General features: G+C 37.5%; 1 long non-coding RNA gene across 1 annotated transcript in view; it reads left to right on the forward strand.

Moving 5' to 3' along the window:
* Positions 1-2,682: 2,682 nt before the first annotated feature.
* The window catches only part of LOC135216143 (uncharacterized), a 32,926-nt gene continuing 20,040 nt past the window's right edge, over positions 2,683-15,568 (forward strand). The window contains exons 1-2 of the long non-coding RNA XR_010314821.1: positions 2,683-2,823; positions 3,789-3,895. This is a non-coding gene — a long non-coding RNA (uncharacterized LOC135216143). The remainder of the gene's footprint in view (positions 2,824-3,788; positions 3,896-15,568) is intronic.

Raw genomic sequence — 15,568 nt, forward strand, 5'->3', positions numbered from 1 at the left:
GTAAATATCTATTTGGCTTTCAAGGACGTTCGTAACTGAAGATGAATCTTTCGTTTTGGGAGAGGAAAGGAATATGAAATTTAGGGCAAATGCCAAGCGCTGGGACCTGTGAGGTCACACAGTTGTACTATGAAACAACTGTTAATAGAGGGTGGAGAGTATGGTGAAAAAAAAAGAACAAGAACGGAGGTACAGTAAAAGGAATGGAAGGGGTTGCAGCTAGGGGACGATGGGATGTTGCAAAGTAAAGCTTACAAGTGCACCGCGAGGGACACTGACGGCACTACACCGCTATGGGGCATTTGAGAGAGAGAGAGAGAGAGAGCTGACATAGTAAATGATTTTTTTCTACCGAATGAAATTCAAGCTTAATTAAATCTAGTCACTGACATGGGCTTGGACCCTGACTAATCCCTTGTATCCTCTATACACAAATGGATCTAAATTTATGATTTTTGCTCTTATAATGTTTAATAAATTTCAGGTCTTTTCCAGCTCTAAAGCTGACTCTTTCAGGCAATACTGGGAATCATATAATCTTTTAAGCTATCGGCGTCAGTGACCAAATTCATTGTAAACGTTGTTCACCAATAAGAATTTATACATTAATATTTAACATATAAAGGTGAATAAGTCATTCAAGAACGAAGTGATCAGGTACGTATCTTTTGACATTTTTCAATTTATGGACAGGATCTATCTTTTGATACCTTTTAAACGTATATTCATATCTGTTATATCTTCTAGTGTTGTTTCGTCCTATGCAAATTATTTTTCATTTTCTTTAATCAATGTCAGGATGAATTTTATATTGTAAACACTTTTCAGGTAATGCTAGGTTGAATATAATACTTTTCAACCAAAAGAATGTTAATACTTTCTCAACACGAGTTCGGATATATTCTGATAATTGTAAATCAATGCTAGCTGATGATATTTTTCATTTTTTTGCTTAGAACCTATTAATCTTCTGATTTTTTAAAAGATCTAGGTTAAAAGTCTGGCATTCCTCTTCATACTTGTCATTCTTTAACGCAGACACCTTGGTAGTCTACATACTTGTGGGTTCCAGCTAGTTAAGACCAACGAAGGCACAGGTATATGGTTTTGCTAAGAACCTTTTATTATTTTCCTTAATGTTAACACTTTAATTAACTTTATCATTCGCATTTCACCAACTGGGCAAACCTTGTGCCTCTGTTGACCTACTCAATGAGCTAGCCGGTTGTCTGTCGACAATTTTGGTCCTAGTCAACCAAGAGTTAATAACATAGGTCTAGCGGTCTCATCCCAAAATACTTGCTGGCAACTAAAGCGAGCCCATCCAAGGGACACAGAAGGGTAGGTGACTATATCAGTAATATATAAGCTTCATAATAATACCATTATGGGATAGTTTTGCAGAATGCTAAATGTGAAACTTGATAAACCATGGACACTTGGCTAGAAGTGTTGAAACCAAGACACACACACACACACACACACACACACACACACACACACACACACACACATATATATATATATATATATATATATTATATATATATATATATATATATATATATATAGATATATATGGGGATACAATCCACAATGAAGTAAAATCCTCTTGTAGTTTAAAATATATATTTCTTGTACAGGATTAAAGCTTTCGACCATCAACTGTGGTCTTGTTCAAGATCACAGTTGATGGTCGAAAGTTTAATCCTGTACAAGAAATATATCTTTTTAAACTACAAGAGGATTTTACTTCATTGGATTGTATCCCCATTTACTTAGAGGTACGTCATAGTACCTGGCTTCTGCATATATATATATATATATATATATATATATATATATATATATATATGTGTGTGTGTGTGTGTGTGTGTGTGTGTGTGTGTGTGTGTAACTTGAATCGGCTCTTCCCCCACCCTAGACAAATTGCCTTCAGTACTAATTCCATTTAACCCTTAATTTTTACGTGTACCGGAAATTGTACTCAAGAGTAAGTCGTTTTTCCTCAGACGAGTGAGTGGTATTAAAATGTTGGGGGAAACAAATGTGATGACTGTCCTTTCTGGAGAATGGGAAAGTAATTTTAATTTTATTGTTAAAGCTAAAATGCGTGAAAAGACGTCCATATAACTTCAAAATGTCCTTCGCCTAGGAGAAAAGACCGTTTTGAAAACATTGTCCTTGACGGACGACGTAAACTAATCATATTTCAAGGTCTGACGAGTTTTAGTGTACTATTTACATCAACGAACGGGAGAGTTTGGTTTTGTCTAGCGCCGAGTCTGGAAAGTTTTTTGAGTTAAATTGGGTAACCGAGGGTTTAACATTCTGATCTCTGTTTTGTCATGGATCTCACTTCATCACTATAATGGCGGGTGTGGGTAAATCATTCCTCCTGCTATCCTACGGAAAGTTAGCCTAACGACTGCTTTCACGTAAGCGGCATTAATACTTACGAGATCGTTAACACAGGTAAGGCGGCAACGAACCAGGGTAGCCAACCATACGTAAATAACATAAATATAGGCTGTTTATAAAATATGGTAATTATAATGTACTATATATATATATATATATATATATATATGATATATATATATACTATATAATCGTCTGGTATAAGAATTTCATGTCCTGTGTTATCACAACGGTTGGTAATGCTCATTGGTGGCTTGAACATTCGAAGTGATAAAACTTTTCAACTTAAGTTTACGAAGGTTGTAAAGCTCGCCGAATTTTGGATGCATCTTCGTACAAACCATAACAGAGCATGCATTGATCGCCCCAGGACATCATTAGGAAACTAAAATTGCGTTCATGGTAAAGTATTATTGAGACTGAAAGATTATAGGCCTGTGCCAAATAGTAACAACCTGACCAGTGCCGCAATGTGTTGTTAGGACTAATGTCCCCTCTTCAAATAGTATCAGAATTGATTTTATACGTTTGTGGAACATTTTGTACACTTATTAAATTACTTCAAAGAAATACTGCTGCTTTCTACACATCAGCCTATGTTAAACAGCAGTAGGCCTAGTTTTTTTTTTTTTTTTTTTTTTTTTTTTTTAATTTGAATGGCGTTGCGCAGTCAGACCACATTAAATGCCTAATGATAAGTTTGTTGCAAAAACCAAAATAGCTAAACCTTAGATTTTAAGAGCGTTTCAACATAACCATTAGCCTACTGTTTGGAAAATGTTTGATAATAATAAACGAAAGAAATCATAGCCTAACCTTCCATTAACCTTACCTATCTTAGGGCGCCATGTTCGGACGTGTGCAGAGGGGTCTCTGCATAGCTGAACGGCATGTCCTAATAATTCTGCCGTTTTAGTAAATAAATAGGTAATCCATGACAGCAGACACATAATGATAATAATAATTACTTTTTGCTAAGTTCATGGAAATTTTTCTTTGATGATTACGGTAATATCTACTACAGAAGAGCTCGGCTGTGCAATTTGTCTAGGTTTAGTACCATTCCTTCGGTGCTGAGCAACAGTCCAAAGACAAACAAAAGACGTAAACTTAACGGTTTTAATAATTGCCACTCATTTTTAGTTGTCCTAGTGTGAAAAAAAGAAAAAATCCTACAGGTATGTTACAATTGTGCGAAGTCGACGGATAATTAACTATTGTTCACTCCAGTTGATCTTCAATCAGTTAGTACTGCAAGCCTTACGCTGTCGAAAAGCATAAGGAGAGTAGTACATAAGATTTAGTGTCATTTGGAGGTGTTTCTCGTGTTGAAAAGAGATACCACATTTACTGCTTTTCTTTTCCAGAAATATCTTCTCTGGAGGGCGTAGAGAACACTGAGGTTAATTCTATTCGTCTCCCAAATAATCGTTCTTCTCGGCCGATAACCTTTTAGATTGAGACAAGGTTTTCCGTAAGTAGCTGTGTTAGTTTTTTCTTTAAAATTTGTCCATATTTGCCTAGTTGATTGAAGTATAATCTTAAGATATAAACTGATTCGTTCGTGAATAATGGTTGTGTGAACTTGGCTGGTGGCTAAGCACTTAAAAAAAACATATTCAATTGGTATGTAACCTTAGTCTTGATGCACTCAAAGAGTTCAGCAACTTATTGTCTATGTTCAAAAGATGACATTAACAAAGACTATCGTAAGTCATCAAGCAATACTGACAATATGCAAGGCAGCAAGGCTAGTAAAGCTGTCGGAAACTCCGGTTTTTTAATATTGAAACTAAAGAATGTTTATAGCCTAGGTCCACTTCTACGACATTTACATCAATTCGTGATGAGGTCAGAATTGCTGGTCTTGAGGAAGTCGTGGGTCATGATGTTTTTAGGGGAAGTATTGAATAGCTACAGATAGTCACATCATATCGTCTCGTGTCTTGTTGTGAAAAGTGAGTGTTGTTTTTGTTGATCACAGTTCACCCGTAATGACGTCACGTCAGTATGTGGCAGCTCGCCTAATATCGTATGTATGTTTTGATTGTGATAATAGTCTTTTGTAGAATTGTACTGGTCTTAATGGTATCATGTTATATTATACCGGCATCGTATTTGTGTCGTGTGTATGGTTTGATTATCCTTTATGCATTCGACAGGCCGGCGGGTCGCGAATGCTACGATTGATAATATCTAGTACGCGGTGCAGATCGCGAAAGTGACCTATGGCTTACAATTGTACAGAAGTAATTTTACATTTTATGTAGAACGTTGACGTTAATTACAGTTCCCGGAGTGTTTATAAAGAAAAATAAAATTGGATTGAGATGACTGTGAAATTGCTGAAGTCTAGCCAAATATTTCTTGATGTTGGAAAGTGATTGGTTATTAAATAAAACTGTAGAAGTAATAATGTACACCCAATAACTCAAGCTACTGATCTCGCTTTTGACAAACTTCTGATGTATGGAATACGTGAGAGAATAAAGATGTCTTGTGGGACACATTTGCAAGACAGCTTTGATTTTTTCCCCTTTTGCACTTTTTTTTATGTGGTTTGGTAAATACGCAAAATTTCTCGAAGGCATCTCTCTCGATGAATTGTTGTAGGCACTTTGACTGATGCAATTTCTTATTAGCGTAGGTATAGCTGCTGCCATATAACAAAGAGCTATGTATGTTGGGTTGATAACGTGTCGCTACGTTTTGCACCGATTCGTTCAAAGCTAGTCTGTGTTTTATCAGCGGAGGAGGCGGCTCTGGGTATGCTCATTACAAAGCAAGCTGGTTGGGAATAATTTCTTAGGCTGAACTTTCTCTCATTTGTTTAATTATCCGGCAGTTCTCTTTTACGTTTGCCTTTCTTCTTGCAAATGTCATTAATACCTCATTTACCCCTTTCCCTCCCGCGCTTTTCGTCTCATTTCCTTTGCTTTTATCAGCCTTTGATTGTCTTAAGAATATATTTCTTTGAGAACTTGATAATAATAATATTTAGACGAGTAATCATCTCAGAGATTCCATATCAATATTTTAGTTCTGGAAATGACGAAGGCTGGGCGGTTTGCTCTTTCGTGGAAACCGGCTCCGTTCTACAATCTAGTACGATGCGTAATCTTGTTACGAAGTGATAATGGTAGCGCAAGTGGAATATTTCCCTGATTATTTCCTTTACGACGAAAGTTTTTCCTCATTATCTTTTGCTAGCATGCTTGGGTAATTTTTATTACCCTAATTCTGGAAGTTTATGCAGTTGTGGTTCCAAGTCAAAGTTCTCACCTCCCTAGCGGTGTAGTGCCGGGGTGCACCGTAGGCATTACTCAAGGTTCTTTGCAGCGTTCCTTCGGCCTCTAGCTGCAACCCTTTAAATTAATTTTACTGTACCTCCATTCATATTATCTTTCTAACATCTTGCTATCCACCCTCTCCTAACAATTATTTCCTAGTGCAACTGCGAGGTTTTCCTCCTGTTAAACCTTTCAAACCTCCCTACCTCTCATTCCCCTTTCAGCGCTGAATGGCCTCATAGGCCCCAGCGCTTGGCCTTTGTCCTAAACTCTGTATTCAATTCCATTCTAAGCCTTAAGTCTGGATTGCTTGAGCTTATTTCAAGATTTAGCTGCTAAACGAAACACCTGATTGTATTGAGACGAGGATTGGGTCATTATGCCTTATTTAGCACAAAATAAAAGACTGTCCACTGATCCTTCCAGAATAGTACAGAACTTTCTTGTAATGACAGTTCATCACCTAACTGGAGGGCTTTTAAGTGCTTAGTATTAGTTCTTAACACCGTGAGTATTGATACAGTTCTTGAATAATAATTTTATTTTGAATGACCACCAGACAAATAATTCACTGCGTAGGTGAACAGAGATCCTTTGAGTTAGGCATGCGTCATAACCTTGGATTACAAATCCCATTATATTTATGTGTTATGTATACATATGACTGGTAAAAATGTCCTGTTATAACAGAATTCCATCTAATAAAAGGAACCTTTAAAAACGCCAAAATATAGAAAGTACTATATTTCTCTCTCTTTTCAGCAGTCTGAAATATAGTACTTACTTTCAATATTTTGCAGTTTTTATGAGCTTTTATTAGGCGTATATATATGGGTTAAAAGTATTGATTACATCTAATTATCCCTTCTACTGGTTCTAACGCCCATTCGGTCAATTATATCTTTTTCATCCCTATTCTTTCAAACCCTTATTCCTCTCCCTCACGCGTGGAAGCATTAGCAGAGTTAAAATCAATCAATCACAGCGAACCGTTTCTTTGTTCCCTTTCCGAAATGCATCATCCATCCGGTCCCTTCCTCCCTCCTATTCTATTCTCGAATTCCCTCCGACGCTTAGGTGCAGTTTAATTCCTTCAAGCAATCCTTTCAAGAAAAGGGGGTGTTCCCAGATTACATTACTACGGGTCACCGACCTTTGAAAGATAGAGGAGCCATTTATTTAGAGAATCATGACAGTGTAGTACTAACAGAGACGCAATGACAATAATGGCTTTAGAGACTATTTATATCATTAAAATGTCAGTAAAATTGATACCTACAATATGCTTTTAAAACTGAATAAGATTTAGTCAAATATCGTCTCAAGAGTGTTACATAATTTTATTGTTTTAAATGGATCGGAAAGGTACTTGTTCAGCGTTTGGAGCCGCCCTGGTTGTCTTGAAAGAGCTGCAGGTTGGCACCCCTGCTAAACCCTCACTACATCCGATGAGGAGTCAGAGTTGAACAAAATGCCAGTATTGTCTGGGCACATACTTTTCCGGCTAATGACTCTCAAATTACTTAGAAAATTGGCGTAATTAAACGGTAAATGAGACCCGGATCGGATCGGAGGGGGAAATGGAGTTAAAGCTGATGGTAAACAGATATAGTTTAACGATTCGAAGAAAGACGATAAGGCTCATTAGCAGCGGGGGATTTTTATGCGCGAGGAAAGATTGCCCTTGAATCGTTTAATAATAATAATAAAAAAAAAACCTTTATTGTTTGTGAAGATGGAGTTTGGTGAGGTGTGATGATAAAACTTCGCTCGATGATGGTAAATAGACATTATTGAAAGCAGTTACGTTGAACCTTAACTACTACTTTCCCACCGTTATCCCTACATTAAGGGGTCGGTTGCCTGGAGCGCCTTCTCTACTGCATGCATCAGGCATGGTTTATTGTTTGGCAAAGTTTTTTTTTTTTTTTTTTTTTTTTAACGACCGCATGCCCTTGCTGTCATGAACTACAGTTATTAGCGGTGGGCCTAAGAGTCCACCTGCAAAGCAGCAGTTTCCACAGTTATTGGCGGTGGGCCTAGCCTTTTGCTAAAAAGTGAGACTGTTCTTTTAGTCGCCTCTTACAGCACGCAGGGTCCGACGTTGAACCATAACATGGATGCTCACAAAATTATTTTCGTTCACTTTGGACGTCAAGTGAAATGGTTAGTATAATTCTTATCATTAATGAGGCTGTTGTTCCCCGTTAAAAGGTATTTTTGACTTAATATTTGTGAACATAATATAATGCGCGTGTCTTCATATACCTATCTACATGTAAAAAGTTAAGTATATCTTAGCTTAACCAGACCACTGAGCTGATTAAAAGCTCTCTTAGGGCTGGCTAGAAGGATTAGAGTTTTTTTTAAGTGGCTAGGAACCAATTGGCTACTTAGCAATGGGTCCTATAGCATATTGTGAGATCCGAACCATGTTATATCGAGAAATGAATTTCTAATCACCAGCCATTAATTCCTCTGGTTCTGCATTGGCAGCAGCGGGAAGCGAACTCGGGCTACCAAATTGATAGGCGGTACGCAACCCAATCGTGGATGATATATACATGTCTGTTGATGCTCAGCAGTGCAGGTCTGAATTTATGCAAACCGTTTACCTTCTCCTCTCCCTCGCAAGGACATTGTTGACAAAACCTTCCCTGCGTCAGAGAGAAGGAATCCGGGGGACGAGAATATCTTCCTTTCCTCCTCCTCACTCCTCACTACAGCGCTAGAAAACAAATCCTCTCTCGAGGGGGTTTCGGCTTTCACTTGTTTGAGCAGCAAGGAAATCTGATCCCCTTCCTTCGCCAATCTCGTGTTGAAGAGTCTTAGGCTCATAGTCAGTCGAAGGTTGCGAATTTGCTCCGAGAACCAAAGTGTCTGTCTCCACCCCCCCACCCCCCAACCTCCCATGTTTTGGCGCGAAGCTCTTTGCTTGACTTTCTGATCACGTCCGAATGCCTCCACAGATGGAACGGTCTTGGTCTCGGATTAAGTTTGGTGTCTTCGTAAGTGCGATGTATGAAAGGAGGTTTCTGCTTTAAGAGACGAGTTTTTGTATTGGGTGGTGGAATATTATTTTGGTATACTGTCCTTAACTGAGATCAGCATGCCAAATGGAGTCTTATTTTTCAAGAATCCCTCTTAGAAAAACAAGCAAAAAATGCGACGAAGAAATCGAGTTTTTCTGTACAGCTTATAATACTGTGTGAAACTCTCAGCCGCTGACCATGAACCATGAAACTCTCAGCCACAGCCCGGTGGTGGTCTGTGTTGCTTGCACCTATTGCTGTGCCAGACGCATGATCATAGCTTACTTTAACCTTAAATATAATAAAAACTACTGAGGTTAGAGGGATACAATTTGGTTTAATTGATAATTGGAGGGTGGATGATTAGCATCACAATTTGCAGCCCTCTAGCTTCGGTAGTTTTTAAGATCTGAGGGCGGACAGAAAAAGTGTGGACGAACAGACAAATTGCCTCATCAATAGTTTTCTTCTCCGTAGGAGAGTTAGTGCACCTCACGTGGTACACTGTAGGCATTACTTATGGGTCTTTGCAGCGTCCCTTTGGCCCTTAGCTGCAACCCCTTTCATTCCATTTTACGGTACCTCCGTTTATATTCTCTTCCTTCTATCTGACTTTCCTTCTATCTGTGGGGTTTTGATCCTGTTACACCTTTCTAAACTTCTTGATGTCAATTTCCCTTTCGTCGCTGAATGACCTCTTAACAGGCCTCAGCGCTTGTCCTTTGGCCTAAATTCTCTCTCTCTCTCTCTCTCTCTCTCTCTCTCTCTCTCTTTCCTCTCTCTCTCTCTCTCTCTAATAATTTTCTTTTACAGAAAACTAAAAAGGTCTCCATGCATACTTTATCGTCTTGATAACGGAAGAATAATGCAAAGACTACGGCGTAGTTTGATTTTCATGGTAACCAGCAGTCACTCTTGCGAGTCTGTCAGTGTTTCATCAACATAGAATATCAGAAAGTTTCATCACCCTGTTAATTAGCTTTTTATAGGGGAGAGGTCAATTTCATTAGTGATGGGAGTCTATGAAAGCCAAGATAGCAGTCTGTACCAAGGTGACTACCTGAAGTAAATAAAACTTCTATTAGAAGCCTCGGTAGCTTTGTGGCCGCTCTGTTCTCCTACTAAACGTTATCAGTAGCAGTCTTGTGGGAGGTTCTTTCTAGATTGATAACAACAGTAAATTTCATGAAGATGTCTTGAATAATAGCAATAAATTTCTTAACTAAGATGTTGTCTTGTTAGTAACAATCAATTTAAATTCCATGAGGAATATGTTGTCTTGAATAATAAATTTCTTGAGGAAGATATTTTTGAAGAATGAAAAAAAAGAAAAAATCGTGAATATTGTTTTCTTGATTGGTAACAATAACACCAACAAATTTCATGAGAAAGATGTTTTCTTGAGTGATAACGAAAACAACAACAAAGTTCGTGTCTCACAATAAAACGAAAAAAAAAAAAGATATTTGCCGAAATGGGAAAGACAGACGTCCTTTCCGCAGTCAATTCTTCCAGCAAGAAATGCGTCACGGATGACGTCGGGATGAAAGCTAATATATATGGCTTTCATTAACCGCCCAGTCCTTAATCCCCGGAAAAATGGTAATATCCTCGGCTGCCAACGTAATGAAATCTCGCGGCTTTTTTCTTGCGCTTCTTTTGATTTATTTTTCTTTTTTACCGGATCTTTCTTAAAATTTCCCTTCGAAGTGAATTTTAAGTTTATATTAATTGGTTTTATTTGGAGACATTAACGAATAAAAGAAGTATTTAGTTTTATCTGGATAAATCGAATTCAGGAGTGAATTCGACTGGAGTATTCATTTTGTGTTTTAGAGAAATTAACAAATAAAAGAATTTTTAGTTTTATTTGGATAAATCGAATTCAAGAGTGAATTCGAGTGGACTATTCATTTTATGTTTTAGAGACTAACGAATAAAATTTGTTTTAGTTTTATTTGGATAAATCTAGTTCAGGAGTGAATTCGACTGGAGTATTCATTTTGTGTTTAAGACACATTAACGAATAAAAGAATTATTTATTTTTATTTGGATAAACCGAATTCAGGAGAGAGTTCGACTGGAATATTCGTTTTGTTCTTTAGAGACATTAACGAATAAAAAATTTTTTTCTTAAAACTTCCCTTCGAAGTGAATTTTAAGTTTATACAGATAGGTTTTATTTGGATAAACCGAATTCAGGAGTGAATTCGACTAGATTATTCATTTTTTTCTTTAGAGACATTAACGAATAAAAGAATTTTTTTTTTCTTAAAACTTCCCTTCGAAGTGAATTTGACGTTTAAACAGTTTGTTTAATCTGGATAACTCGAATGCAGGATTGAAATCGACCGAAGGATTCATTTCTCGCTTTTGTGAAGTTGACGAGTGAAGGATTGATGTAAATTAGAAGATTGGAGTCTTGTTTAATTACATACATGGAAGGTACAAGCGAACAAAATTAATCTTTAGAATGGTAAAGCATGATATGAAAAATGCAGTTGCGTAAAAACACTTGTATAAAAGTGTAGATTGTAAATAGACTTCTGTGTCTATATTTTTGGAAAGTTTAGTATCATGACTAGAAAATTGCTATCGTGACAGGGACTTTAAAACTCATTGTGTCCTATTTACAATACGCCAAAACTTCAAAACGACAATTACGCTTAACGAGAGGTCGTACAATCCTTTCCAGTATTGTTAACTTAAATGAAATTCTTGTATTATGAGAGCTAAAGGTGCGTCCACACGGTCGAACAATGTCCGACGGACAAACATTGTTACCATGTCATAGGCGAAGCAGGATGACGTCATAAGCATTGAAACGATGGAAGTAGATCTGGCAACAAACAGTGGTACCAGATCAGGTTGTATAGAACTCCTTTAACTCTTTTCACAAGGAAAAGTCCGACAGACAGTTGGTAATTGGTAACAACGTTTGTTCGTCGGACATTGTTCAACCGTGTGGACGCACCTGCAGAATGATTCACTTACTGGGATGACTATTTCAACATGAAAGTCGTTCATTTCATTAGAAATATTGCTTATATAAATAAAGTATACTCTATGACATTGGTCTTGCATTTTTATACATTTTTGTCTATTTACCTATTTATTGATTTTTTTAATGAGTGGGATCTCTTCTTTCTGAATGTTTCTTTACTTCCTCTTACTTCTTCTTCCTATTGAACGCCATACTCTTTGGAAGCTTGAATATCAAGTCAGTGGTCCCTGTGGACTTGTTCCATACGAATGGGTTTCGTCTACTGAATAATAATGTTAATGATAATATCATAATAATGATAATCTAGGATCATGTGTAAGATTAAATGCATCACAAAATTGCAATATATGTATTCTTAAATTCCTGTCTACTTGAGTTGTTTGCTAATGTTTAACCTCGTGAACATTACAAATAAATAAATATATATATATCTATATATATATATATATATATAACATATTTTTTTTTCTTGAGTCAAAGATCAAACAAGCCTTGCCAGTATGTTACGAGAGTAAATGTGAATGGTTGTTACATCCGGTGTAAGTGTCTGACTCTGACAGACGCACGTAAGTAAGTATGAGCCTGAATAAATTCTAATTTCATTTAGCTTAAGAGTTCAGTGTTAAACGCATATTCTAAAATACTGACGCGCAACCAAGGTATATAGAATTAGGGAGTCTCTCTCCCTTATTCTATATATATATACCTTGCGGACAATAGTACATGTTCATTCTTCAATTCTCTTCAACTGACAAACCTTCCTCTTTCAGATGATATCAGAATTTCGATGAAATAAGAAGTCAGTTCAAAGATGTTCTGCTCTTGGGAAGTAGGACGTTTTGAGTTCTTTTGAGTTTTGGCCAAAGTAATGCGTTCATACGCAATAAGCATTGTTGAAACTCAGATTCTGACGACATGGCGATTAATCCATAATAAGGGCCAGGCATATATATATATATATATATATATATATATATATAGATATATATATATATATATAAGGGCCAGATAATATATATATATATATATATATATATATATATATACATATATATATTATATGTTTGTTTATTTATTTATTTTGGTTATGATAATCTAGACTAAATGAGTAACACAGTAAGTAGTGACATTTGGAGACATTTGGAGAGGTAATATATTCTTGCGTGCTCTTCAAAACAATTGGATTCAACTATGCATGTTCTTAAATTTGAGGAATATTTCAGATCTCGAAGAGCTGTATAATAATCATTCGAAAATATTCATATAATGCGTAGGATATCCTGTCTTTGCTGGTCCGATGGTATAGTGGTTAATGTCGTGGCATGCCACGCAGATGTTGCCGGTTCGAGTCCCACCCCCCAGGGCGATGAAAAGTCACTGATTCTGTATCATGATCAGTTACTGTTGCAGTGTGGGGTCTGTGGTGGGAGGTTGAAACCAAAATTATTTGGAAACTTGAATTTGAAGTTAATGGTCCCTTTGGTGTGCTTGTTCTATGTGAATAGGTTTCGTCTACTGAATTAATTATTAATAATAATATGGATTCAAGATCATACAAAGACAGTAAACCTAGAGAAAGCTTACGAGCTGTTCTTTGCAGCGTGCCCTCGGCCCCGAGCTGCAACCACTTTCGTTCCTTTTACTGTGCCTCCTTTCATATTCTCTTTCTTCATCTTGCTTTCCACCCTCTCCTAATACTTGATTCATAGTGCAACTGCTTTGAGGTTTTCCTCCTGTTGCACCTTTCAAACCGTTTACTGTCAATTTCCATTTCAGTGCTGAATGACCTCGTAGATCCCAGTGCTTGGCCTTTGGCCTAAGTTTCATATTCAGTTCAGTTCTAATTGATAGAAAATTGATGGCTCTCAGACGAGAGTTTTTTTTTATTTTTTTGAGGGGGTTGGTTGGGGGGGGGGTGTCCGGTTGCTGTTTAACATTTTGTTGCTGGAGTGTCGAAAGAAAACGAGATGTCGCTATTACAGTGTGCTGATGTGAAGAATGAAGTTGGTTTTTTTTTATTTTAAGAGGTGAAAAGTGAAAAATGTATGTTTGTAAAAGCAGGGTCAGGCAGAAGAGTATAGAAGCCCTGAATGGAATAATGAGCAATGAATGGTAATACGGAGGGGGGGAATCACAATACAGGGTCTGTTCCAAAGGTTTGGAAGAGAAGTGCCAGGGAAAATAAAAAACAAATAAATGATGGAAAAGAGTTGTTGAACTTTATCTCCTTGATGTTGTGAGGCTTAAATGCTGGATGTGAGCGAAAGAAAAAGGAGAGGAGTCAGTTTCGTAACAGCCGTACATTCAGAAAGGTCGGAGGTGAGAAATGTTGAGTGAGATACACCGACGTGGTGAAGAAATTTTGAGCAATGACGAGACGAGAGGTAGTTTGGTTGCATACAGAGATTGGAGGACGGTGGGGTTGTGGGAAGGTGTAAAATTTGGGAGTCTTGGAAGGGCAGGTGGGATGGGGGCGCGAATAGAGGAGACTGAGAGAATGACAGCTAGATGAAATGGAAACTGGTTTACAAGTAAATGGTGTTAATTTCCACGAAGCGCGAGAGATTTTTTTTTTTTTTTTTTTAAATAAAAGGAGCCATTCTCGATTCAGTTGATAAAACTTTGAGTATATACAGACGATCTTTTTGCAGGGACTAGGGCCCAGTAGCACTGACGAGGAAGGTCAGTTCAGAGAGCTTCTGAATAAATAATGAATACAGCAATTGATTTCTTACTTATAGAACAGCACGTGTGAATGCGAGTATTACATATATATATATATATATAAATATATATATATATATATATATATATATATATATATATATTCCTTTGCGGTAAATCACTTGGCTCACAGTCGCTAGTTCGATGGATCAACTCCAGCCTCCCGCGAATGAGTACCTGCATCAGTTTGGGCTACGATTAGTGGATTGGGGCTATTACAGCACCCTCTTCCCTGTGGATATGTTGAAACTCTGAAGGCTCTACGCTTCTTATGCCATTATATATAATGGCATAAGAAGCGTAGAGCCTTCAGAGTTTCAACGTGTCCATAAGGAAGAAGTCACTCTTAGCCCGAACTGATGCAGATACTCATTCATGACTAGGTCAGCGGTAGGTGGGAGGTTGGAACTGATCCATCCACCGAACTATAGTAGATTCACATCAACCGTGCATCTGATGTCTAGGCCAGTCCCTTACGATGCTCCTGACTGGAAACTCTCAGTCTCTCTCGAGAGTTCACATAGGCATGATATATTTTCCACCTCTCCTGAGGGATACGTCTTTCAAAAGTATTCCTCGGGAGAACTCTCTCGAGAGACTGAGAGTTTCCAGCCCTGTGATTGGCTTATCAACAGCCAATCAAGAGCATCGTATGGGACTGGCCTAGATGTCAGATGTACGGTTGATGTAAATCTACTATAGCGACCGTGAGCCAAGTGCTCTACTGCAAAGGTATGTGCGTGTGTGTCTGTGTATATACTCGCATTCATAGATGCTGTTCTGTAAGTATGAAATCAATTGCTGTATCACCTGCATATCCACAGTCATCATAATAAAGGCTCTCCTCATATCCTAAAATATTTCCTTTCCACCTGCGGGTTGCTCTATGAGCAAAAGCCCGTGCTGGCATAAGGCTAGTTTAATCTTAAACAACAACAACGGCAATTGCTGTATTCATGTTTATTCATAAAACTCTCTGAACTGACCTTCCTCGTCAGTGCTACTTAAGATAAAATGAAAACAAAAAGAGCCTTGTCTCAAGGAAATTCAGTGTAAAGAATAAAGAAAGAAGCACAACGAGTTATAAAAAAATTATC

The sequence above is a fragment of the Macrobrachium nipponense genome, chromosome 6 (genome assembly GCF_015104395.2).
Source record: "Macrobrachium nipponense isolate FS-2020 chromosome 6, ASM1510439v2, whole genome shotgun sequence".
Lineage (NCBI taxonomy): Eukaryota > Metazoa > Arthropoda > Malacostraca > Decapoda > Palaemonidae > Macrobrachium > Macrobrachium nipponense.